General features: G+C 38.2%; 1 non-coding gene across 1 annotated transcript; it reads left to right on the top strand.

Moving 5' to 3' along the window:
• Positions 1 to 11,104: 11,104 nt before the first annotated feature.
• LOC130942300 (small nucleolar RNA R71) lies at positions 11,105 to 11,212 on the top strand. The gene has a single exon (XR_009070876.1). It is a non-coding gene; the product is annotated as a small nucleolar RNA R71 (small nucleolar RNA).
• Positions 11,213 to 27,340: the final 16,128 nt, after the last annotated feature.

Raw genomic sequence — 27,340 nt, 5'->3', positions numbered from 1 at the left:
TTCCGGGGCCCACTTGGTGTATGTTTGGGCTGAGCTTGATCAATCCACGAGCTGAGGCTTCTCTTGGAGTTGAACTCCGAGTTATGACGTGTTTTGGGCGTTCAACTCCGGATCATGACGTTTTTCTGGCGTTTAACTCCAGACAGCAGCATGTACTTGGCGTTCAACGCCAAGTTACGTCGTCATTCTTCGAATAAAGTATGGACTATTATATATTGCTGGAAAGCCCTGGATGTCTACTTTCCAACGCCGTTGAGAGCGCGCCAATTGGAGTTCTGTAGCTCCAGAAAATCCATTTCGAGTGCAGGGAGGTCAGATTCCAACAGCATCAGCAGTCCTTTTGTCAGCCTTCTTCAGAGTTTTGCTCAATTCCCTCAATTTCAGCCAGAAATTACCTGAAATCACAGAAAAACACACAAACTCATAGTAAAGTCCAGAAATGTGAATTTAACATAAAAACCAAGGAAAACATCCCTAAAAGTAGCTTGAACTTACTAAAAACTACCTAAAAACAATGCCAAAAAGCGTATAAATTATCCGCTCATCAGGAGCCCAACATGAGGAGGGCGGTGCACGAAGGAGAGAGAGAGAGAGAGAAGAATCCGAGGCTGAGTTGGGTTCCTACCACCACCGATTTGCCCAGCTATCATCGTACGCTTTGTCGCTGCCACTGGTGATTGATAAACCACTATTTTATGGTTTATCTTGTGCTAAATAGAGTGGATTTTATCAATCTTTTATACACTTATTCATATGAAATACATGGTTTTACACTTTCCTTCCTAAATTGATGCTATGACTGAAAACATGCTCCTTTGGCTCTAAATTCGCTATTTTTAATCCTCTCTTATTTCCATTCGATGCCGTGATATGTGCGTTAAGTGTTTTCAGAGATTACAGGACAGGAATGGCTTAGAAGATAGAAAAGAAGCATGCAAAAGAGGAAGGAACACAAGGAATTAAAGATTTCATGGGCGAGCAGCGACGCGCACGCGTGGAGCGACGCGTACGCGTGGCCAGGAGAAAGTGCATCGACACGCACGCGTGGAACGACGCGTATGCGAGAGTAGAAGAATGCACATCGACGCATACGCGTGATAGGCTGTCACGTGTTGCAGATATTAGAATTCGCTGGGGGCGATTTTTGGGCCCCTTTTCCACCCAGTTTCAGGCCCGAAAGTCTAGATTAGAGGCAGGGGTGTAGCTGAGACTTGGACACTTTTCATTCTCACTTAGTTTTAGTTTTTAGTGGGGAATCTTAGAGAAAAACACTACTTCTCCTAGGGTTCTTAGATTTTAGTTTTATGTTTTTGCATTGGGTATTGAGAGAGCTATTCTACCTTTGATTGAAGTCTTCATCATTCTAGTTTGCTTTTCCATTACCTTACTCTTTTATTTTCCATTTAATTTGCTCATGGTCATATATGGATATTGTTAATTTTGGGATTTATTAATATAATGAACAACTTTTACATTTAATTCTATTTCTTGTTTGAATTCCTTCAATTAATTATCAGCTTTAAAATTTTCTTTTATTCATTTATTTTATTTACCATGTCTCTTAATTGTTCTTATTCCATGTTGTTGAAAAATGGCATCCATGTTATGATTTAAAACTCTCAACTTGGCTTGGGAGTTGATTAATTAGAACTCCTTGAATTGGAATACTCAAGAGTTAATTTGTAATTGGGGGTTGCTAGCTAACTCATTTTTCACTAACTCTAATCCTTCCTTAGGAAGGGATTAGGACTTGTGAACCAGAGTTAGTATTACCCACTTGACCTTCCTTTGCAAAGGATAACTGAGTGGAAGCGACAACTTTTACTATTACACTTGGGAAAGTCAACAAGGACAGAAACTCCAATTAATCTTCTCTCAGCCAAGGCCTTTTAATTCAAATACGTAACATCCATTGCTATGATTCACTGCTTTTATTTTTAGTTATTTATTTTTCCGTTCTCAAACCTTAAAATTTCTCAGAAAATTCCTTATCAATAATTTGTACTCTTTTGTTCACTCTTTGAGAAACGACCTAGGAATTCTACTCGCAGTTAATTGATTCTAAATTGTCACAACTCTTTTTAAATTGATAAGTGAAATTTTAGTCAGTTAGGAACTATACTCACAACGTTAATTTACTAGAAATTCTTAACTGGCAATTTTCTACCCGTCAGTGATGGGTAGCCAAGCTGCCGCTTGAGATGGCTGCCAGATGCATCTGCTTCTTCTTCTGTGTTTGTGTCTGTGTCTATTTTTGCTTCTGCTTTGCTTTTACTTCTGACTCTGCTTCCGATTTTGATTTTGATTTATTATTTTTTTGATTGTTTTATTGTTGAAGTTGATGTTGTTGTTTCTAAATTTGAATAATGTGTTATTGTTTGTGTTCTTGAATCTGATTATTAGTATTTAATGGGAGTAAGGAAGGTGATGGTGGTGAAGTAAGGGAGGTGGTGATGGTAAAAGTGTTGGTGGTGGTGGAGGATATTTTTGTCTGTAAAAAGTTAAAAGGACGATTTTAATACAAAAAAAAACATTAAGGGTGATTCTAAATAAAATATTACGTTGGAGACGGTTTCAATTATGACCTTAAACGTTATGGACCAAAACAATACTAACCCCTAAAATTAACAATAATGACAAAATAATAATGAAATACAAGCGGAAAATAAAAAAAGCAAGAACATAAAGAAAGACGTGACTGACATTAGACTCTTTTTTTTAATAAAAGGAGAACAAATATAGATTAATAAGAATTAATCTAATACTTAAAATCCGATACCAAATGATAAAAATAAAAGGATAAATAAGACAAGAATTGAAATTGAATAGAAAAGATAAATTGTAATTGAAATAGAAACAAAAAGGATAGATTGAAATTGAATACAAAGAGAATCACTCTACTTTCTACTCAATTTCTTGACGCAACAAGAAAGAGACTCCTCAACTAACTTGTCAATGCCATAGTTTGGGAATTAAATCGAAGGGACTCCTCAACCTCAATTGTCCACACCACGGTTTCATCATGAAACCAAAAATAAAGGGATTTTTAAACCTCTAGATCATTCTATACAATGACTACCCTAGTTTATGAGGTATTTATAACTTCTTATTAGGTTAAAATATAGAAAACTTTAAGCTCACAAACATAAGGCCCAATCTAGTAATTAAATAAATAAAATCAAAATACATCAAATTAAATTAAAATATTCTAAAAATGTAAACTAATATCTTTTAAATAATACTTGAACTTTTTATATCACGAACATTTGAAGCATGTATCACGCTCATCCATATCAGCATCCTCATCTATGCCACACTTAACTTATGTTTATACTCACCTTTTGCCGTCCAACACTCTTTTTTCACATAACATAGCTGGTCTAATGGTAGTGTGATAACCTTTTTTTAAAGTTTTAAAGGTACCTTTTTGACGCATATAAAACCTGACGCTATTCGCCACTTTTTACAGTCTGCTTGTATTCGATGTTTTACATCCTCCTTAATTTTTTTATTATCATGTATGGTACATACAAGATACTTAAAACACTTTTCTTGCGGTAAGATGGCCTATCCAATTTTCACTTATATGTCATTATTTTTCCTCGCAAATAAACTTACACTTCATATATACTGTTTTACTACAGTTTATGCTCAAAACGTATTCCTATAAAACTTATCTCTACAACTTTAACTTTTGATTTAAATCTTGCTTTGTTTCTTCCATAAAGACGATATTATCAGAAAAAGTATGCACCATGTAAGAACTGTGACTAATTAATTGTCTAATTAGTTAATTAATATTGCCTATATTAGATTCTGAAAAATTAGAATGAGAATTTAAGGATTTAAATATGATTTTTGGACTCAGCAGATTTTTCTGAGTCAGAAAATGTATTTTCTGCGAAAAATCGAGAAAAATCGCGAACCAGCAGTCGAACCGGTCGAACCGGTTTAAGTCTGCCCGGTACTATGTGAGAAAAATTTAAAATAGTCAAAAACCATAGAAAAACATTAGAAATGGAAAACCGGGCATTAATTTTAAAGGTTTGGCCCAAAGTTAGGCCAAACAGGCTAAAAACGCTAACGGGTTGGACCAGGCCTAAGTTTAGCCCAGGCCCAACATATATAAATACCCAATTTGACCCATTTCAGCATCATAAAACACATGAACACAACCCTAGCAGCTGCATTGAGGAAGAGAGAATACACTATTCATCCTCTTCTTCAATTGATTGTATCTTGAGCTATGGAGCTCCGATCGCCGCACCGTTTGCGGCCACGCGTTCTTCGTGAAGAGCTCTACAAAATTCACCCAAGAAACTGGTAAGGTAATCACAAAATCCTTCTCACTTCTTCTCTCCAAAATTTCGAAATTTTTGGGTTTTGTGTTAAGTGAATTTTTGTGATTTTGAGTGTTTAGGTGCACTCTAGCCTTTGATTGACATTGAAATTAGCTTCTAAAACTATTGGGCAAGATAAGAAGTCTTGAACTCTTGTGAAATTTTATTTATGATGAGCCCTAAGTTGATTAGTGATGATTTATGTGTATTATAGCTTGAAGTTGTGATTATTGGCAATTATTAGAGCTTGTTGGTGCTTGTTGGAGTTAAATCGGTGGCTTGCTTGTGATTGGTAGCTCGTTTTGCACTCAATTTGAGTTTTGGTACATATTGGAAATCGGCCAAGGTATAGTTTTGATTTCCTCTATGTAGTATATAATATTTCTAGACACTTAGGCTAGTGACCCATAGGGTAGGTTTGAAATGGTATGGTTGTTGATGTTGGTTAGTTGATGAGGTATGATGAATTAATATTGTTAATGTTGGTAATTAATGATGTTGAGATATGATGTATGATGAATTTGGATGAATTAATATTGTTGATCATTAATATGGAGTATGAATGAGTTTAATGATGAAGATTGATAGTGATAGAATGATGATTGGTGAATATGTTGGTGGAAAATTGTTTGTAATGTTATATATTTAATAATTGAGATTGAGAATGATGAAGTGTTATGGAAAAATTGGTATGAATGGTGAATTATGACCCAAGAGGGTAGATTGTGATGTAAATTGGAGTTTGGTATTGTTTTGGTTTGATGTTGGTTGAGAATTTGAAAAATTGAGTACTTGTGAAATTTTGGTAAAAAGGGAATTTTTGATGAACTTCCAAGAATCATATCTTGAGCTACCTTGCTTGCAATTCAATGCTTTTTATACCAAATGAAAGATGATTGAACAAGCTTTAAAATGGTTTAAATTTTGTGGAAATCCGATTTCGGTAGAGGAAGATATGATTGTGGGAAGTTTGGTGTCCAAATCTGAAATTCTACAATGTTGCAGAATTTTTGTGATTTTTGGTTTGTGTGCGCACGCACAACTGGTGTGCGAAATTGTGATCACTACTTTTCACAACTCAAATAATCCCTAGTAATGGCCCCAAAAACTTGGTGCTCAATACCATGGCATAAACACAACTTTGCACAACTAACCAGCAAGTGCACTGGGTCGTCCAAGTAATAAACCTTACGCGAGTAAGGGTCGATCCCACGGAGATTGTTGGTATGAAGCAAGCTATGGTCACCTTGTAAATCTTAGTCAGGCAGACTCAAATGGGTATAGATGATATATGAATAAAACATAAAGATAAAGATAGAGATACTTATGTATATCATTGGTGAGAGCTTCAGATAAGCGTATGAAGATGCTTGATCCCTTCCGTCTCTCTGCTTTCCTACTGTCTTCATCCAATCCTTCTTACTCCTTTCCATGGCAAGCTTATGCAAGGGTTTCACCGTTGTCAGTGGCTACCTCCCATCCTCTCAGTGAAAATGTTCAACGCACCCTGTCACGGCACGGCTATCCATCTGTCGGTTCTCGATCAGGCCGGAATAGAATCCAGTGATTCTTTTGTGTCTGTCACTAACGCCCCGCCCTCAGGAGTTTGAAGCACATCACAGTCATTCAATCATTGAATCCTACTCAGAATACCACAGACAAGGTTAGACTTTCCGGATTCTCTTGAATGCCGCCATCAGTTCTTGCCTATACCACGAAGACTCTGATCTCACGGAATGGCTGGCTCGTTTGTCAGGCGAGCGCTCGATTGTCAGGCGATCAACCATGCGTCGTGTATCAGGAATCCAAGAGATAAACATTAGAGCCTCGTTTGCTTGTAGAACAAAAGTGGTTGTCAGTCACTTTGTTCATAAGTGAGAATGATGATGAGCGTCACATAATCATCACATTCATCAAGTTCTTGAGTGCGAATGAATATCTTAGAATAAGAACAAGCGGAATTGAATAGAAGAACAATAGTAATTGCATTAATACTCGAGGTACAGCAGAGCTCCACACCTTAATCTATGGTGTGTAGAAACTCCACCGTTGAAAATACATAAGAACAAGAGTGATCATTGGCTTCGGTCCCAAAGAGGGAACCAGAAGAACCAAGATCTGATCTAAGAACTAGATGTCCAAAAGATGAAAAATACAATAGTAAAAGGTCCTACTTATAGGGAACTAGTAGCTTAAGAATTACAAAGATGAGTAAATGACATAAAAATCCACTTCCGGGCCCACTTGGTGTGTGCTTGGGCTGAGCAATGAAGCATTTTTCGTGTAGAGACTCTTCTTGGAGTTAAACGCCAGCTTTTATGCCAGTTTGGGCGTTTAACTCCCATTTTGGTGCCAGTTCCGGCGTTTAACGCTGGGAAATCTGAAGGTGACTTTGAACGCCGGTTTGGGCCATCAAATCTTGAGCAAAGTATGGACTATCATATATTGCTGGAAAGCCCAGGATGTCTACTTTCCAACGCCGTTGAGAGCGCGCCAATTGGGCTTCTGTAGCTCCAGAAAATCCACTTCGAGTGCAGGGAGGTCAGAATCCAACAGCATCTGCAGTCCTTTTCAGTCTCTGAATCAGATTTTTGCTCAGGTCCCTCAATTTCAGCCAGAAAATACCTGAAATTACAGAAAAACACACAAACTCAAAGTAAAGTCCAGAAAAGTGAATTTTAACTAAAAACTAATAAAAATATACTAAAAACTCAACTCAAACTACTAAAAACATACTAAAAACAATGCCAAAAAGCGTACAAATTATCCGCTCATCACAACACCAAACTTAAATTGTTTCTTGTCCTCAAGCAACTGAAAATCAAATAAGATAAAAAGAAGAGAATATGCAATGAACTCCAAAAACATCTATGAAGATCAGTATTAATTAGATGAGCGGGGCTTTTAGCTTTTTGCCTCTGAACAGTTTTGGCATCTCACTTTATCCTTTGAAATTCAGAATGATTGGCTTCTTTAGGAACTCAGAATCCAGATAGTGTCATTGATTCTCCTAGTTAAGTATGATGATTCTTGAACACAGCTACTTTATGAGTCTTGGCCGTGGCCCAAAGCACTCTGTCTTCCAGTATTACCACCGGATACATACATGCCACAGACACATAATTGGGTGAACCTTTTCAGATTGTGACTCAGCTTTGCTAGAGTCCCCAATTAGAGGTGTCCAGGGTTCTTAAGCACACTCTTTTTGCCTTGGATCACAACTTTATTTCTTTCTTTTTCTTTCTTTTTCGTTTTTTTTGTATTCACTGCTTTTTCTTGCTTCAAGAACCATTTTTATGATTTTTCAGATCCTCAGTTAACATGTCTCCTTTTTCATCATTCTTTCAAGAGCCAACATTCATGAACCACAAATTCAAAAGACATATGCACTGTTTAAGCATACATTCAGAAAACAAAAGTGTTGCCACCACATCAAAATAATTAATCTGTTATAAAATTCAAAATTCATGCAATTCTTCTCCTTTTCAATTAAGAACATTGTTAATTTAAGAGAGGTGATGGATTCATAGGATATTCATAACTTTAAGGCATAGACACTAAGACACTAATGATCATAAGACACAGACATAGACAAACATAAGCATGAAAATTTTGAAAAACAAGAAAATAAAGAACAAGGAGATTAAAGAACGGGTCCACCTTAGTGATGGCGGCTTGTTCTTCCTCTTGAAGGTCTTATGGAGTGCTTGAGCTCCTCAATATCTCTTCCTTGTCTTTGTTGCTCCTCTCTCATGATTCTTTGATCTTCTTTAATTTTATAGAGGAGGATGGAATGTTCTTTGGTGCTCCACCCTTAGTTGTCCCATGTTGGAACTCAATTCTCCTAGGGAGGTGTTGATTTGCTCCCAGTAGTTTTGTGGAGGAAAGTGCATCCCTTGAGGTATCTCAAGGATTTCATGATGAGTGGGGTCTCTTGTTTGCTCCATCCTTTTCTTAGTGATGAGCTTGAGGTCATGCCTTCTCAGTTGAACCGGCTTCCCTCTTGAGTTTCTCTTCCATTGAGTGCCCTCTTCACAAATGTTTATGAGGACTTGGTCCAACCTTTGATCAAAGTTGACCTTTTTTCATGGCCACAACTTCATAGAAGTGGTCTTGATGCACCCTTGAGATGAATCTCTCCATCTCCCATGACTCGGAGGTGAAAGCTTTTGCCTTCCCTTTCCTCTTTCTAGAGGTTTCTCCGGTCTTGGATGCCATAAATGGTAATGGAAAAATAAAAAGCAATGCTTTTACCACACCAAACTTAAAAGGTTTGCTCGTCCTCGAGCAAAAGAAGAAAGAAGAGAGTAGAAGAAGAAGAAGTGACGAAGAAGGGAATGGCTTTGTGTTCGGCCAAAGAGGGGGAGAAGTGGTGTTTAGGTTGTGTGAAAATGAAGGGGTGAAGAAGGGTTTATATAGGAGAGGGGGGCTCATGGTTCGGTCATGTATGGGTGGGTTTGGGAGGGAAAGTGGTTTGAATTTGAAGGGTGAGGTAGGTGGGGTTTTATGAAGGATGGATGTGAGTGGTGAAGAGAAAGATGGGATTTGATAGGTGAAGGGTTTTTGGGGAAGAGGTATAGAGGTGATTGGTGAATGGGTAAAGAAGAGAGAGAGTGGTGGGGTTGGTGGGGATCCTGTGGGGTCCACAGATCCTGAGGTGTCAAGGAAAAGTCATCCCTGCACCAGGCATGAAAAAACACGTTTTGAGCCAATTCTGGCGTTAAACGCCGGGCTGGTGCCCATTTCTGGCGTTTAACGCCATGTTCTTGGCCTTTCCTGGCGTTTAACGCCAGTCTGGTGCCCCTTTCTGGCGTTAAACGCCCAGAATGGTGCCAGACTGGGCGTTAAACGCCCACCTGCTAGCCTTACTGGCGTTTAAACGGCAGTAGGTTCTTCCTCCAGGGTGTGCTGTTTTTCTTCCTGTTTTTCATTCTGTTTTTGCTTTTTCAATTGATTTTGTGATTTCTTATGATCATCAACCTAAAAAAAGAAAATAGATAAAATATCACATTGGGTTGCCTCCCAACAAGCGCTTCTTTAATGTCAGTAGCTTGACAGAGGGCTCTCATGGAGCCTCACAGATACTCAGAGCAATGTTGGAACCTCCCAACACCAAACTTAGAGTTTGAATGTGGGGGTTCAACACCAAACTTAGAGTTTGGTTGTGGCCTCCCAACACCAAACTTAGAGTTTGACTGTGGGGGCTCTGTTTGACTCTGATTTGAGAGAAGCTCTTCATGCTTCCTCTCCATGGTGACAGAGGGGTATCCTTGAGCCTTAAACACAAAGGATTCTTCATTCACTTGAATGATCAGTTCACCTCCATCAACATCAATCACAGCCTTTGCTGTGGCTAGGAAGGGTCTGCCAAGGATGATAGATTCATCCATGCATTTCCCAGTCTCTAGGACTATGAAATCAGTAGGGATGTAATGGTCTTCAACTTTTACCAGAACATCCTCTACAAGTCCATAAGCTTGTTTTCTTGAGTTGTCTGCCATCTCTAGTGAGATTCTTGCAGCTTGTACCTCAAAGATCCCTAGCTTCTCCATTACAGAGAGAGGCATGAGGTTTACACTTGACCCTAAGTCACACAGAGCCTTCTTGAAGGTCATGGTGTCTATGGTACAAGGTATGGAAAACTTCCTAGGATCTTGTCTCTTTTGAGGTAATTTCTGCCTAGACAAGTCATCCAGTTCTTTGGTGAGCAAAGGGGGTTCATCCTCCCAAGTCTCATTACCAAATAACTTATCATTTAGCTTCATGATTGCTCCAAGGTATTTAGCAACTTGCTCTTCAGTGACATACTCATCCTCTTCAGAGGAGGAATACTCATCAGAGCTCATGAAAGGCAGAAGTAAGTCCAATGGAATCTCTATGGTCTCATTTTGAGCCTCAGATTCCCATGGTTCCTCATTGGGGAACTCAGTGGAGGCCAATGGATGTCCATTGAGGTCTTCCTCAGTGGCGTTCACTGCCTCTCCTTCCTCTCCAAATTCGGCCATGTTGATGGCCTTGCACTCTCCTTTTGGATTTTCTTCTGTATTGCTTGGAAGAGTACTAGGAGGGAGTTCAGTAATTTTCTTACTCAGTTGTCCCACTTGTGCCTCCAAATTCCTAATGGAGGACCTTGTTTCAGTCATGAAACTTTGAGTGGTTTTGATTAGATCAAAGACCATGGTTGCTAAGTCAGAGGTGTTCTGCTTAGAACTCTCTGTCTGTTGCTGAGAAGATGATGGAAAAGGCTTGCCATTGCTAAACCTATTTCTTCCACCATTATTGTTATTGAAACCTTGTTGAGGTCTCTCTTGATTCTTCCATGAGAAATTTGGATGATTTCTCCATGAAGAATTATAGGTGTTTCCATAGGGTTCTCCTAGGTAATTCACCTCTTCCATTGAAGGGTTCTCAAGATCATAGGCTTCTTCTTCAGATGAAGCATCCTTAGTACTGCTTGGTGCATTTTGCATTCCAGACAGATTTTGAGAAATCAAATTGACTTGCTGAGTCAATATTTTGTTCTGAGCCAATATGGCATTCAGAGTATCAATCTCAAGAACTCCTTTCTTCTGACTTGTCCCATTGTTCACAGGATTCCTTTCAGAAGTGTACATGAATTGGTTATTTGCAACCATTTCAATTAGTTCTTGAGCTTCTGTAGGCGTCTTCTTCAGATGAAGAGATCCTCCAGCAGAGCTATCCAAAGACATCTTGGATAGTTCAGACAGACCATCATAGAAAATACCTATGATGCTCCATTCAGAAAGCATGTCAGAAGGACATTTTCTGATCAATTGTTTGTATCTTTCCCAAGCTTCATAGAGGGATTCTCCTTCCTTCTGTCTGAAGGTTTGGACTTCCACTCTAAGCTTACTCAATTTTTGAGGTGGAAAGAACTTTGCCAAGAAGGCATTGACTAGCTTTTCCCATGAGTCCAGGCTTTCTTTAGGTTGTGAGTCCAACCATGTCCTAGCTCTGTCTCTTACAGCAAAAGGGAATAGCATAAGTCTGTAGACCTCAGGGTCAACCCCATTAGTCTTGACAGTGTCACAGATTTGCAAGAATTCAGCTAAGAACTGATGAGGATCTTCCAATGGAAGTCCATGGAACTTGCAATTCTGTTGCATTAGAGAAACTAATTGAGGCTTAAGCTCAAAGTTGTTTGCTCCAATGGCAGGGATAGAGATGCTTCTCCCATAGAAGTCGGGAGTAGGTGCAGTAAAGTCACCCAGCACCTTCCTTGCATTGTTGGCATTGTTGTTGTTTTCGGCTGCCATGGGTTCTTCTTCTTTGAAGAATTCTGTTAGGTCCTCTACAGAGAGGTGTGTCTTAGCTTCTCTTAGCTTTTGCTTCAAGGTCCTTTCAGGTTCAGGGTCAGCTTCAACAAGAATGCCTTTGTCTTTGTTCCTGCTCATATGAAAGAGAAGAGAACAAGAAAATATGGAATCCTCTATGTCATAGTATAGAGATTCCTTGAGGTGTCAGAGGAAAAGAAAATTAGAAGGAAGAGGTAGAAGAATTCGAACTTAGTGAGATAGAGTTCGAATTGTGCATGGAGGAGGAGTGATACTCCATAAATAGAAGGATGTGAGAAGAGAGGAAGAAATTTTCGAAAATTAGGTAAAAGATTTTAAAAACATTTTGAAAAACTTTAATTGATTTTCGAAAACCAAGAGTGGGAAAGAAATCAAGTAATTTTTGAAAAAGATTTTGAAATTAGAATTTAAAAAGATATGATTGAAAAGTTATGCTTTTAAAAAGATATGATTGAAAAGATATGATTTGAAAACAATTTTAAAAAGATTTGATTTTAAAAATTAATGACTTGGCTAACAAGAAAAGATATGATTCAAACATTAAACCTTTCTCAACAGAAAAGGCAACATACTTGAAATGTTGAATCAAATCATTAGTTGATAGCAAGTATCTTTGAAAAAGGAAAGAAATTGATTTTGAAAAAGATTTGATTGAAAAGATTTGATTTGAAAAAGATTTGATTTTGAAAAACTTTGAAAACTTGAAAAAAATTGCATTAAAAACAAAATCTTCCCTCTTGTGCCATCCTGGTGTTAAACGCCCAGAATGGTGCACATTCTGGCGTTTAACGCCCAATGCACTACCTTTTTGGGCGTTAAACGCCCAACCAGGTACCCTGGCTGGCGTTTAAACGCCAGTCTGTCCTTCTTCACTGGGCGTTTTGAACGCCCAGCTTTTTCTGTATAATTCCTCTGCTGTATGTTCTGAATCTTCAATTCTCTGTATTATTGACTTGAAAAGACACAAATTAAAAATATTTTTGGAATTTTAATAATGAGGAATAATCAAAATGCAACTAAAATCAAATAACAATGCATGCAAGACACCAAACTTAGCAGTTTGTATACTACGGACATTAACAACATGAGAATGCACATGAGAAACAATAAAACACTCAAGTCAAGAGAATTCAAAGATCAGAGCAAGGAAGTCATCAAGAACATCTTGAAGATTAATGAAGACACATGCATGAATTCGAAAAATGCCAGAAGAACAGAAACATGCAATTGACACCAAACTTAAAATGAGACACTAGACTCAACAAGAAACATACAATATTTTTTTTTGGTTTTTTATGATTTTGTAAATTTTTTTGGATTTTTCGAAAATTAAGTGGAAAAGAAAATAAAGGTATCAAAATTCTTAATGAGAATTCCAGGAATCATGCAATGTTAGTCTAAAGCTTTAGTCTAAAGGAATTAGACATGGCTAGTCAAGCCTCAGCAGGACATTGCATTCAAGAGCTAAATTGATGAGAATCAATCAGCTTTGGTGATGATAAGAACATCACCTTGAAACACTAGAATTCATTCTTAAGAACTCTGAAAAATACCTAATCTAAGCAACAAGATGAACCGTCAGTTGTCCATACTCGAACAATCCCCGGCAACGGCGCCAAAAACTTGGTGTGCGAAATTGTGATCACTACTTTTCACAACTCAAATAATCCCTAGTAATGGCCCCAAAAACTTGGTGCTCAATACCATGGCATAAACACAACTTTGCACAACTAACCAGCAAGTGCACTAGGTCGTCCAAGTAATAAACCTTACGCGAGTAAGGGTCGATCCCACGGAGATTGTTGGTATGAAGCAAGCTATGGTCACCTTGTAAATCTTAGTCAGGCAGACTCAAATGGGTATAGATGATATATGAATAAAACATAAAGATAAAGATAGAGATACTTATGTATATCATTGGTGAGAGCTTCAGATAAGCGTATGAAGATGCTTGATCCCTTCCGTCTCTCTGCTTTCCTACTGTCTTCATCCAATCCTTCTTACTCCTTTCCATGGCAAGCTTATGCAAGGGTTTCACCGTTGTCAGTGGCTACTTCCCATCCTCTCAGTGGAAATGTTCAACGCACCCTGTCACGGCACGGCTATCCATCTGTCGGTTCTCGATCAGGCCGGAATAGAATCCAGTGATTCTTTTGTGTCTGTCACTAACGCCCCGCCCTCAGGAGTTTGAAGCACATCACAGTTATTCAATCATTGAATCCTACTCAGAATACCACAGACAAGGTTAGACCTTCCGGATTCTCTTGAATGCCGCCATCAGTTCTTGCCTATACCACGAAGACTCTGATCTCACGGAATGGCTGGCTCGTTTGTCAGGCGAGCGCTCGGTTGTCAGGCGATCAACCATGCGTCGTGTATCAGGAATCCAAGAGATAAACATTAGAGCCTCGTTTGCTTGTAGAACAAAAGTGGTTGTCAGTCACTTTGTTCATAAGTGAGAATGATGATGAGCGTCACATAATCATCACATTCATCAAGTTCTTGAGTGCGAATGAATATCTTAGAATAAGAACAAGCGGAATTGAATAGAAGAACAATAGTAATTGCATTAATACTCGAGGTACAGCAGAGCTCCACACCTTAATCTATGGTGTGTAGAAACTCCACCGTTGAAAATACATAAGAACAAGAGTGATCATTGGCTTCGGTCCCAAAGAGGGAACCAGAAGAACCAAGATCTGATCTAAGAACTAGATGTCCAAAAGATGAAAAATACAATAGTAAAAGGTCCTACTTATAGGGAACTAGTAGCTTAAGAATTACAAAGATGAGTAAATGACATAAAAATCTACTTCCGGGCCCACTTGGTGTGTGCTTGGGCTGAGCAATGAAGCATTTTTCGTGTAGAGACTCTTCTTGGAGTTAAACACCAGCTTTTATGCTAGTTTGGGCGTTTAACTCCCATTTTGGTGCCAGTTCCGGCGTTTAACGCTGGGAAATCTGAAGGTGACTTTGAACGCCGGTTTGGGCCATCAAATCTTGAGCAAAGTATGGACTATCATATATTTCTGGAAAGCCCAGGATGTCTACTTTCCAACGCCGTTGAGAGCGCGCCAATTGGGCTTCTGTAGCTCCAGAAAATCCACTTCGAGTGCAGGGAGGTCAGAATCCAACAGCATCTGCAGTCCTTTTCAGTCTCTGAATCAGATTTTTGCTCAGGTCCCTCAATTTCAGCCAGAAAATACCTGAAATCACAGAAAAACACACAAACTCAAAGTAAAGTCTAGAAAAGTGAATTTTAACTAAAAACTAATAAAAATATACTAAAAACTCAACTCAAACTACTAAAAACATACTAAAAACAATGCCAAAAAGCGTGCAAATTATCCGTTCATCAACAGCCTTGTGAGCACGCACACCCCTATCATTTTTTGAACCTGTGCGCATGCTCACACAGGGGAAGGCTTTCTGTTTAGAGGGCTAGCACAACCTGTGCGCGCACATAACCAATGGAGTTTTACAACCTGTGCGCACGCACACGTTGGGAAGTGCAATCTGTTGAGGGCGCTAGCACACCTTGTGCGAGCGAATAGAATTGTGAAATTTTGTAATTGTGCGTAAGCACAGCTCTATGTGTACGCACACGTTTTAAAAATCTCTTTGGGCATGCGCACGCACACCCCTGTGCTTATGCACATGCCCTGTTTTACAACTTAAACTTTGTTTTTAAACTATTTCACCTTTCTAACAAGTTTGTATACTTCTTGACACCTAATTAAGACTCTTGGGCTTAATATCAGACATTAAAACATGGGAAAGATCCTAGGAGTTTGAAATTGGTATTAATTTGAAAAGTTAGAGGACGGAGGCTTAGCCTTCTGGTGTATTGAGGATGGGTATGGTGGAATAAGAAGGGAGAAAGATTCCTGAATCGAGAAACTGACGAACTAATGAGTTCTGAAAAGAAATGTGAATTGACAGTAGTTGAGATGAGTCGAGGACTCGAAATGGAAATGTTGAATTGACAGTGGTTGAAATGAGTCAAGGACTGATAAACCACTATTTCATGGTTTATCTTGTGCTCAATTGAGTGGTTTTTATCAACTCTTTACCCACTTATTCATACTATTTGCATGGTTTTATATTTGCCTTCCTAATTATGTGCTTTGATTGAAAACATGCTTCTTTGGCCTTAAGTTCCCTATGTTTAATCCTCTCTTATTACCATTAGATGCCTTGATATGTGTGTTAAGTGATTTCAAGGATTACAGGGCAGGAATGGTTTAGAGGATGGAAAGGAAGCATGCAAAAGTGGAAGGAATACAAGAAGTTGAAGGAACTGCAAAGCTGTCCAGCTTGACCTCTTCGCACTCAAACAGTTATAACTTTTGCTACAGAGGTCCAAATGACGCGGTTCCAGTTGCGTTGGAAAGCTAACGTCCGGAGCTTCGATTTGATATATGATATTCCATAATGGCCTTGACGCTAGATGACGCGACCGCGTGCTCCATGCGGCCGCATCGCAGTGACAAAAAACCAGCGTGGCAGATTTCCTCTCCAGCAATTTCTGGGCTGTTTTCGACCCAGTTTTTGGCCCAGAAAACTCAGATTAGATGCTATAAAGTAGAGGAATTGCACCCATACAGATTATGCACTCATAATTTCACATTTCATAGTTTTAGTTGTAGTTTTTAATGAGAGAGGTTCTCTCCTCTCTCTCTTAGGATTAGGATTTAGGACTTCTCTTAGTTTTAGGAGTGACTCTCAATCACATGTTCTTTATTTTTAATTATTTTCCCAATTTAATTTATGAACTCTTCCATGTTACAGATTACTCTTTTAAATTAATGTTATTTGAGGTATTTCAGTTTATGATTGTTTCTTTTTATTATTCCCAATCTGAGGATATTGTTACTCTAGTAGATTTAGTTTTTCCCCTTTTGGCCTTGGTTAAATAATTGATAACTCTTGATTTATCAAACTCATTGTTGAATGAAAATTGGATTTCTTCATTTCATTAATTCATATTCCAATAACTCTGGCCTTTCCCAAGGAAAGACTCGGACTTGAAGAATCAGAATTAATTTATCCACTTAACTTACCTTCATAGTTAGAGGTTAACAAAGTGGGAGAAAAATCCAATTCTCATCACAATTGATAAGGATAACTGGGATAGGACCTCCAGTTCTTATACCTTGCCAAGAGTTTATGTTATAGTTATTTATTTATTTTTATTGCTTTGAAAATATGCTTGTGCCCATTGCCCAAATTCTCAAAACCCCCGATTTACAAAACTCATAACCAATAATAAGAACATACCTTCCTGCAATTCCTTGAGAAGACGACCCGAGGTTTAAATACTCGGTTAACAATTTTTAAAGGGGTTTGTTACTTGTGACAACCAAAACGTTTGTACGAAGGGATTTCTGTTAGTTTAGAAGCTGTATCTACAACGCAAATATTTTTAATAATTCTTTACTAGCAAAAATTCTAACGTCAAAATGGCGCCGTTGCCGGAGAATTGCAAACGTGTGCCTTATTATTGGTTATTGTAAATATTTTTCAAAAAAAAAAAAATTTTGCTACGTGACGCGACTACATCAACGATGCGTCCGCATCGCAAGGGGAGAAGAGAAAAATAAAAAACGAACAGAGAGTCACGCTGGAGCGTGGATGGAGGCGTGCCAATGGCACAAATCAACCCACGCGACCGCGTCGCTGACGCGTCCGCGTCGCATGGGAATAATGGCCTCCCACGCGACCGCGTTACCCACACGGCCGCGTGACCAAGATTTCGACGTCAAAGTGGTGCACACCCGAAAGTTGTGCGAGAGTGGTGCTGGATTGGTGCTGAACGCATAATCCTTCCCACGCGTCCGCGTCGCTTGACCTTATTGCGCACCACGCGGCCGCGTCACCCACGCGACCGCGTCGCCAGCGTCGCACACCTTAACCTTATATGCCAAAATATTTTATCTTTTCTTCCCCAATCCTAATTTTTCCTCCCTCCTTTCTTATTTACTTCCTCTTCCCTTTTTTCCCTTCTCATTCTTCTGTTTTTCTTTTTATTTTATTTTAATTTGTTTGCATACTTTCATTCATTGCATTATTTTCATTGGTGTTGGAATTTTATTTGGGTCATTGTGGATTGTTGCAAAACTGTTTGGCAATTATATTTTTAAAGGGTTGCTTGCATGTTCACTTTAATACTTTCTATACCGTATTCACCATGCATGCTATGTGTTTGTGAAAAAGCCATATAGCATTATGCACTTCTCTATTTTACTTTATACTATTCAATGCTTGCTTTTCATAAACTCCCTTTACTATTTTATTAATTGAACATAATTCTCAATACAAACATGGTGATTTATTACCAGTAATGATTGGTCTATGCTACTCATGCCCTTTGCCGGCATGCTAATAAACACCTTGCATTCACTTGTCCTTATATGCACTAGCTATTTTCCATTGATGGCTTTTCACATGTACTCGCGAGCATGTGTTAATGTCAGTTACATCCTAATGTGCATCCATCACCACCTTTTCCGTTCTCTTCCTTGCTATAGTTATCTCTTTGAATTTAATTTACTTTCTCTTCCCTTTTTCAGGATGGCCACCAAGAAAGGAAAAGAGAAAGCTACTCCCAAATCACCGGCAAGGAAAGGAACAGAAAGAGCCCCAGTTGAGGAACCACAACCCCCGTCCACTCGCACATCTTAGCATGCACCGAGGACGGTGCAATTTTTAAGTATGGGGAGGTCGATACCGATCTCCATGGGTTAGTTATTTCCTCTTTCAACACCAATGTTTTATTTTATTTGTTTGTTCATTATTGCATTTGCATGTTTAATTGCATATTTGTTTGATTTTATACATTTAGTTACTACTTGGTTAAAATAATAAATTTCTTTTAAGACCCTATTTTGAAAATTTTTTTTTTCACTAATTTAAATTGAAACTTTTTGTGTAAAACTTGTTTGAAGTTGTAATTGGAACATGGTTTTTAAGCCAAAGAACACACAACCTGTGAGAATTGAGCTTAATTACATGGTTACATTATTTAACCATAAATATTTTATTCTTGTGTGTTCACTTCTCTATAATTGCAATCTTTATTTTGTTCCATTCTATATGTCCATTATTTAGTATATTTACATACTTGCATATGAGTGAGGCCATTGTTTGATTTTAGCTCACTTATCCCAAAATTAGCCTACCTTTTACATCACCCTTGTTAGCCTCCTTGAGCTTTTAAATCCCTTCTGTTTTATAAACACATTACTAGCCTTAAGCAGAAAAACAAAATAAAAATCCCAAGTTGAATCCTTGGTTAGCTTAAGATAGATATTGTGTATAATTTAAGTGTGCTGAATTTTATGGGAACATGGGATGATATGAAAAAAAAGTAGGAATTAAATTAAATAAGTTATTTGAAAATTTGGGAAGCATGCTCATGTGAAATCAAAATAATTAAATTACCATGTGCATTGAAAAATAATATTAAGTAATTAAATAACGGGATACAAAAAAAAGAGAAAAATAATATTACCCCAAATGCAAAATAAAAAAAGAATCAATGCACATGGGACAAAATTCAAAAATAAATTTGATACATGAGCATGTAATACAAAAAGTGAGAAAATTATGGGAAGCTAAGTATAATTTTAAAATTTTTATAGAGTATGTATATGTTAGGTGAGATCTTAGACTACTCAAGGATTCACTTTACTAGCTCACTTAACCTTATATATACCCTTACCTTCACCTTAGCCCCATTACAACCCTGAAAAGACCTCATGATGTTTGCATTAGTATGCTAAATATTTGTTGATTGGTTAGATGAAGAACAAAGTTTAGAAAGCATGACTAGAGGAGAGTAGAGTGATTGACCCTAGACACTTGAGAGTTAGAGTGATATACACTACCAGTAAGGGTTCAATGCTTGATTCTATGTTCCCTGCTTTCATTAGCTATCTTCTTACAAGTTTGCTTGTTTTTACTGTATGATTTGAATTAGTGAAATCTGAATTATTTTTGTCTTGGAGAACTTATTTATTTTTAACCAAGTAGGTAGAAACATTTTTGCATGTAGTTGCATTCATAGGTTGCATCTCATACATTCTATCATTCCTCTTTATCTTTATAGCTTCTCTTGAGCTTAGCATGAGGACATGCTAATGTTTAAGTGTGGGAAGGTTGATAAACCACTATTTCATGGTTTATCTTGTGCTCAATTGAGTGGTTTTTATCAACTCTTTACCCACTTATTCATACTATTTGCATGGTTTTACATTTGCCTTCCTAATTATGTGCTTTGATTGAAAACATGCTTCTTTGGCCTTAAGTTCCCTATGTTTAATCCTCTCTTATTACCATTAGATGCCTTGATATGTGTGTTAAGTGATTTCAGGGATTACAGGACAGGAATGGTTTAGAGGATGGAAAGGAAGCATACAAAAGTGGAAGGAATACAAGAAGTTGAAGGAACTGCAAAGCTGTCCAGCCTAACCTCTTCGCACTCAAACAGTTATAACTTTTGCTACAGAGGTCCAAATGATGCGGTTCCAGTTGCGTTGGAAAGCTAACGTCCGGGGCTTTGATTTGATATATGATATGCCATAGTGGCCCTGAAGCTAGGCGACGCGACCACGTGCTCTATGCGGTCGCGTCGCAGTGACGAAAAATCAGTGTGGCAGATTTCCTCTCCAGCGATTTTTGGGCTGTTTTCGACCCAGTTTTCGTCCCAGAAAACTCAGATTAGAGGCTATAAAGTAGAGGGATTGCACCCATACAGATTATGCACTCATAATTTCACTTTTCATAGTTTTAGATGTAGTTTTTAATGAGAGAGGTTCTCTCCTCTCTCTCTTAGGATTAGGATATAGGACTTCTCTTAGTTTTAGGAGTGACTCTCAATCACAGGTTCTTTATTTTTAATTATTTTCCCAATTTAATTTATGAACTCTTTCATGTTACAGATTACTCTTTTAAATTAATGTTATTTGAGGTATTTCAGTTTATGATTGTTTCTTTTTATTATTCCCAATCTGAGGATATTGTTACTCTAGTAGATTTAGTTTTTCCCCTTTTGGCCTTAGTTAAATAATTGGTAACTCTTGATTTATCAAACTCATTGTTGACTGAAAATTAGATTTCTTCATTTCATTAATTCATATTCCAATAACTTTGCCCTTTCCCAAGGAAAGACTCGGACTTGAGGAATCAGAATTAATTTATCCACTTAACTTACCTTCATAGTTAGAGGTTAACAAAGTGGGAGAAAAATCCAATTCTCATCCCAATTGATAAGGATAACTGGGATAGGACCTCTAGTTCTTATACCTTGCCAAGAGTTTATTTTATAGTTATTTATTTATTTTTATTGCTTTGAAAATATGCTTGTGCCCATTGCCCAAATTCTCAAAACCCCCGATTTACAAAACTCATAACCAATAATAAGAACATACCTCCCTGCAATTCCTTGAGAAGACGACCCGAGGTTTAAATACTCGGTTAACAATTTTTAAAGGGGTTTGTTACTTGTGACAACCAAAACGTTTGCACGAAGGGATTTCTGTTAGTTTAGAAGCTGTATCTACAACGCGAATATTTTTAATAATTCTTTACTAGCAAAAATCCTAACGTCAAGGACTCGAAATAAAATGCCGAATCCATGATAGACTGAAAATATTTTCTGAAAACTACTGAACTAATATTTTATACTGAGATTGTTGAGACGCTATGCGCCTGGCAGGGATGGTGGTTAATCCCGCCTATCGAGGTAGCGGCGGCGGCATAAGGACGGTGGTGAATCCCGCTTACGTTGAGATGTGAGGTCTGTGGTAAGAGTATCCCACTCGCATCCCTTCAGATCAATAGAGTATGCAGGTACAAAATCTTGGACGGTTTTCGAGCACCATATCTTGGGGGTTCCCAATGATGATTACGAAGGGTGACATCTCCATGGAGATGTGTCGGGTTGGTAGTTGAACCGACATTGTGATATCACAGCCAATAGGACATGTATTCATTATGTGTATCTTCTATCTGTTTGTTTGCTTTGTCGACTTGTAATTGCTTGCCTAATTGTATAACATACCTAATTGCCTACTTGAATTATTTGCTATACATGCCTATACTTGTGTTTTACTTGCATTGAAATTATTGTGCTTTCTGCTGGGATTGAGGAGGTTCAGAAGGTGGTGGCGATGGGATCGCATGGAGGATATGTTGGTGAAGGCTGTGGGATAGCGGAGATCTGTTAAACTAGGAAATCCCTTAAGCTAGATTGCCCTTTAAGTTAGGTTAAGCTTTTAAGTTATGTTATGGTTTTAGTTATGCTTTAACGGTTTTAATTATGTTCTAAGATGAATCTTGTGATGGATATGAAGTTTTAGGATTGCCTTTGACGTCCCGGGGTCTTATATCTTATATCACTTGGCACTGTTACCATATTGAGAACCTCTGATTCTCATACCATATTTTGTTGTTATTTTTTAGATGCAGGTCGCAACCCACCTCGGTGAGTTGCTTGGTGGTGACAGAGTGGAGGATTTTCTTTCTGTTTTGGAAGTCTTTTGATCTCTTTTGTTTATTCTCTCATATTTTGTATTTTGTTTTTGCCTAGAGGCTTATTGATAAACCCCATTTGTAGGGTTTATCTTGTGCTTGATTTAGGGGATTTTATAACCTTTTACCCACATTTATTCAATGAAATAGCATGGTTTTATAACTTCTCCTTTAATTGTGCTTAAGAGTGAAAACATGCTTTTTAGGTCTTAAAATAGTTAAATTTAATTCACCTTGATTCCATTAGATGCCTTGATATGTTTGTTAAGTGATTTAAGATTTAGGAGGCAAAGATTGGATCAAGGGAATGAGGAAAGAAAGCATGAAAAGTTGGAGAACTCATGAAGAAATGAAAGAACCGGAAAGCTGTCAAGCCGACCTCTTCGCACTTAAACGACCATAACTTGAGCTACAGAAGTCCAAATGATGCGGTTTCAGTTGGGTTGGAAAGCTAACATCCAGGGCTTCGAAATGATATAAGATTTGCTATGGTTGAACTACGCATGGTGACGCGTACATGCATAGTACGCGCACGCGCCGTTGCTGCCACCTGGTTCACTTAAAGCAAAACGTGGCCAGCGAATTCTAAAGCCTTTTGGGCCCAATCCAACTCATTTCTGATGCTATTTAAGCCAAGGATTGAAGGGGGAATGGAGACTTTTCATACTTTGGATGTTAGTTACCATTAGTTTAGTTTTAGCTTAGTTTTAGTAGTTAGAGTTAATTTCTAGAGAGAGAAGCTCTCTCTTCTCTCTAGAATTAGGATTAGGATTAGGTCTAGTTCTTAGATCTAGGTTTTAATCTTTGCTTTCTTCTACTTCTACCTTTCAATTATTTGTTGTTACATTCATCTTCCTCTATTCTTTTGTTGTAATTTCCTTTGTGTTGTAGATCTACTATTGTTCCTCCTATTCTCTTTCAATTCAATTAGAGGTAATTCATAATAATTGTGTTCATTTGATTTGTTGTTGTTTAATTCCTTGCAATTGAGTAGTGTAGATTTACTTTTCTTGCAATTTTACTATGCTTTCCTTTTATGCCTTCCAAGTGTTTGATGAAATGCTTGGTTGGATTTTAGAGTAGAATTTTATGCTCTTGGCTTAGAAAGGTAACTTAGGACCTCTTGAGTTGCTAATGTCCAAGTAATTGATGATTGGGATCCATTGACTCTAGTTCTCACTAATTGAATTAGTGGAGAGTTAGGACTTATGGAATAGGATTGATATAGCTCATTTGACTTTCCTTTACTATTAGTTAGAGGATGATTTAATGAGATTAATCCTTGCCAATTCTCATATTGTGGTTAGTGATTAGGATAGAGATCCTTGACCACCAACCCTTGCCAAGACCTTTTTAGGCCTTAGTTTACTTTCTTGCTATTTATCTTTCATGCTTCATATCAAAACCCTAAAATAACTCACAACCAATAACAAGACACTTTATTGTAATTCCTAAGGAGAACGACCCGAGGTCCAATACTTCGATTTATAAATTTTAGGGGTTTGTACTAGTGACAAACAACTTTTTGTATGAAAGGATTATTGATTGGTTTAGAAACTATACTTGCAACGAGAATTCATTTGTGAAATTCTATACCATCAAAAATCTATTCATCAAAATGGCGCCGTTGCCGGGGAATTGCAATGGTGTTGTGTTATTGGTTATTGTATATATGTGAATATTGTGAATATGTTTGCTTTTTGCTTCTTTGTTAGTTTTTAGTTTGTTCTCTTTGTTTGTTCCTATTTTTTTTATTTTTGCCCTCTCTTACTATCATGAATTCTCACTTTGGCTATGAGTGTGATTACAACTATGTTGTAGGAAGTGGAGATTACAATGAAGAAATGTATCAAGGATGGGATAACAAAAGGTGGGAGGAGCCATATACATATGATCAATCTTCATGGCAACAACCTCCACCAATGCACTATGAAGAAGAGCCATTCTATGATGCTTATCAATCCAATGGCTATGGTGAATCTCTTTGTGATTTTTAAGAACCACCACCATATGCCTATGAATCATATCCTCAACATAGCCCTCAACCACACTCACAAGCCCATTTTCACCAACCACCTTCATATGACCCTAACCCATATCCATCCTACCAACAACCATATGAGCCATATAATCCACATATAGAGCCACCACCACCCCAACATCAACATTTTCAAGAGCCACCCCTCCATATTATTACCAAGATGAACCACCTCCAATATATGAAAATTTTCAACCATAAGATGAATTCTACCTTCCACCACAACCTCACATGGAAGAATATTCATGTCCATCGATCCAAGAGCCACATGATCCTAATCATATAATCCAAGAGGAACAAGAGTCAAGGGACCGTCTCAAGAAAGCATTGGATCAATTTCAAGCAACCATGGAGTGTGTTGTGCAACAAATGGAAAGAGTGGAAAACATAGAACCACCACAACTCTACCAAGAAGAACCACCTTCCTACTATGAACCCTCCCCTCAATTTGATGAACCCTTCCACCCACCCCAATCTCTAATGGATGAAACCCTTGGTGTTCTTGTTCAAGGGCAAGAAGAGATGAAAAGGGATGTGCAAAATTTCATGGCCGCCTTGGATGCAGTAACAAATCAATTAGCCTCCCAATGTTTGAACACTCAAGGAACTCCCATGGCTACATGTGGAGAATCGAATGAAGAACATAGCATGAAGGAGAGATTGGAAACTCTGGTGGGAAATGAAGGAAGTTGCTTTATATTGGAACAATTGGAGGAAGCTTTAATTGTTGAAGACAAGGAAGAAGTGGTAGAAGACTTAGGAGATGCGGAGCCTCCATGGGAACATAGAGTTGAAGAAAACCCCTCCAAGATGATTGAAATTGATGCTAGGGAGGAAAGTGCACACCTTCCAAGGCATATTCCATATGAAGACTTGGATGGGATAGAGAAAGAATTGAGTTCCCTTGGTGATGAAGATCAAGCATCAAGTCTTAGTGGTGAAGAATCCTTTGAGCATGAAGAACCTTCTCCGATTGGATTTGAAAGCATTGAGGAGGTAAATTTTTCTCACCCTCCCTATTATGATTTGAGCAAAGGAAAAGGTTTAGATAAAATTGTTAAACAAAAGATTGAGATTAAGAGATCTTGTAAAGAGGTGGAAGTCCTTAGAAATAGAAGAACGAGGGTTGGCTATGCTTTGTCAAGATCTTTGGAAGCATCTTTGCCTAGGTTGCCATCCACACCTTCATTTGAGTGGGTGAAATTCATTTATATTAGCTTTATTATCCCACTTGAATATGGTTTGCTTGAAACGGATGGCCAACTTAGGGAAGTTTGTGGGATGAAGCGTAAGCGGAAAAGGTTTTGTGGTGGGCGTTGCAAATCAAGGCTCATTATGGTTGATGCATCAAACATGAGATATAAAGGTTAGAGTAGTGCTCAAATAGATGGGTCTAGGAGGATTGTTGGCCACTATATAGAGAATTCACCTTACTCACCACCCGGTTGGACTAATAATGATGATCAACCTCAAGACAGGTGTGAAAACAAAGTGTGGGATCCCAGATTACAAGAAGATGATCAACTTTGGGAGCCCCAAGCTTGTGAAGAACTCCATCAAGACTTGGCTCAATCCATGAAGAATATTGGGGCACAATGGAGAACCAAGCATTGGTGGGAGTTCCAAGATGAATACAAGCACAAGCCACCTTGATGAGGAGCTCCCCATAAGTCCAACTTAAGGACAATAAACAAAAGTGCTAGGTGGGAGATACCCCACCATGGTAAAATCCTTTCATTTTCTCTTTTGTACAAATTGGTAGAATTAGTTTAATTTCATGTTTTGTTTAGTTAGTTGAGTTTAATTGGTAGTTTAGTATGTTAAATAAGATTTTATGGTGTTTTGGTAGCTGTTTGGAGGTTTAGAATGCTTGGATTGGTGCAAAAACATAGCAAAAAAGTTTTTGAAAAGCAGAGCACCATCCACGTGTACGCGCACTGTGTGCGTACGCGTGCATCAAGCGTTTTGGACCATCCACGCGAGCGCGCCATGCGTGCTCGCGCACATGACGCGTACGTGCCACTCTCGGAATAAGCCATCGACGCGGACGCATTCTGTACGCGTATGCGTCGCGTCCATTACACCACCATCTGCGCTTGCACGCCATGCGTGCGTACGCGCGGATTTCCTTCCTTCACCACATTTCGTTTCTTCTCCTCTTTCTATTTCTTTCCTTCTCCTTTCTTCTTCCCTCCTCCTACCCCTCATCCAACACTTCCAAACACCATGGATAACCATTTATTTTAGTTAGTTAATTAGTTAGTTAGTTAGTTTGTTAGTTAGTTTTAGTTTAGTTTTCATTTTATTTTCTCCATTTTCATTATAAGTGTTGGCTTATTGATCTTGTTTACTACACATTGCTACCTCTTATTGCCTAAATGTTATTTTAGCATGAATGTTTTTTTTAGATAATCTTTGTTGGATTCTATGATTGAGGTTATATGTTGCTACTTGGTTAGAGTTTTTCATGCTTACCTTTTGAAAAATACCAAGTGATGAGAATTGCCTTCGAGCTTGTAACTCTTTTGAATTGCATGTTGTAGCTATCCATCATGTGATTTGAATCCTTTTCCTCGATTAGGCAACCTCTTGATAGATGGATGTTGTGCATTTACCTTAATGCATTGCATTTCATGATCATATGCATCCATATGTTTTAGCTTGAATGCTTCCATGCTTCTTTAATGCTTGTTTTACCTTACAAGTTTACTTAAAGCATCTCAAGCACACTAGGATAAGTGAAGTGCATGCTTCTTTTGTGACATAACTTTTATGCTAATGTGTGTTCTAAACCGTGCAATTTAGAATTCACACACTTATTTGTCACTAATGTTACACTAATTCACTCACTCAATTCTAGTGATTTACCTCATTCCAACATTGTATGCTTCCTTGCTTTTGTTTCCTCATCTTATGGTGTTATATTTTTGTTTTTCATGATTGATGCACCACAAGTAATACGGAAGCAAGACTAAGAACACGCAGCACCGGTTGACCTACCAGCTGAAGGTAGCAATCCGGAGATTCGTCGTACCCCCTGCTCATCTTTGAGTGCACCGAGGACGGTGCAAACTTTTAAGTGTGGGGAGGTCGTCCGACTGGTCGGCGATTTT

The sequence above is a fragment of the Arachis stenosperma genome, chromosome 7 (assembly GCF_014773155.1).
Source record: "Arachis stenosperma cultivar V10309 chromosome 7, arast.V10309.gnm1.PFL2, whole genome shotgun sequence".
NCBI lineage: Eukaryota > Viridiplantae > Streptophyta > Magnoliopsida > Fabales > Fabaceae > Arachis > Arachis stenosperma.
This window is presented reverse-complemented; position numbering and strand designations above follow the sequence as displayed.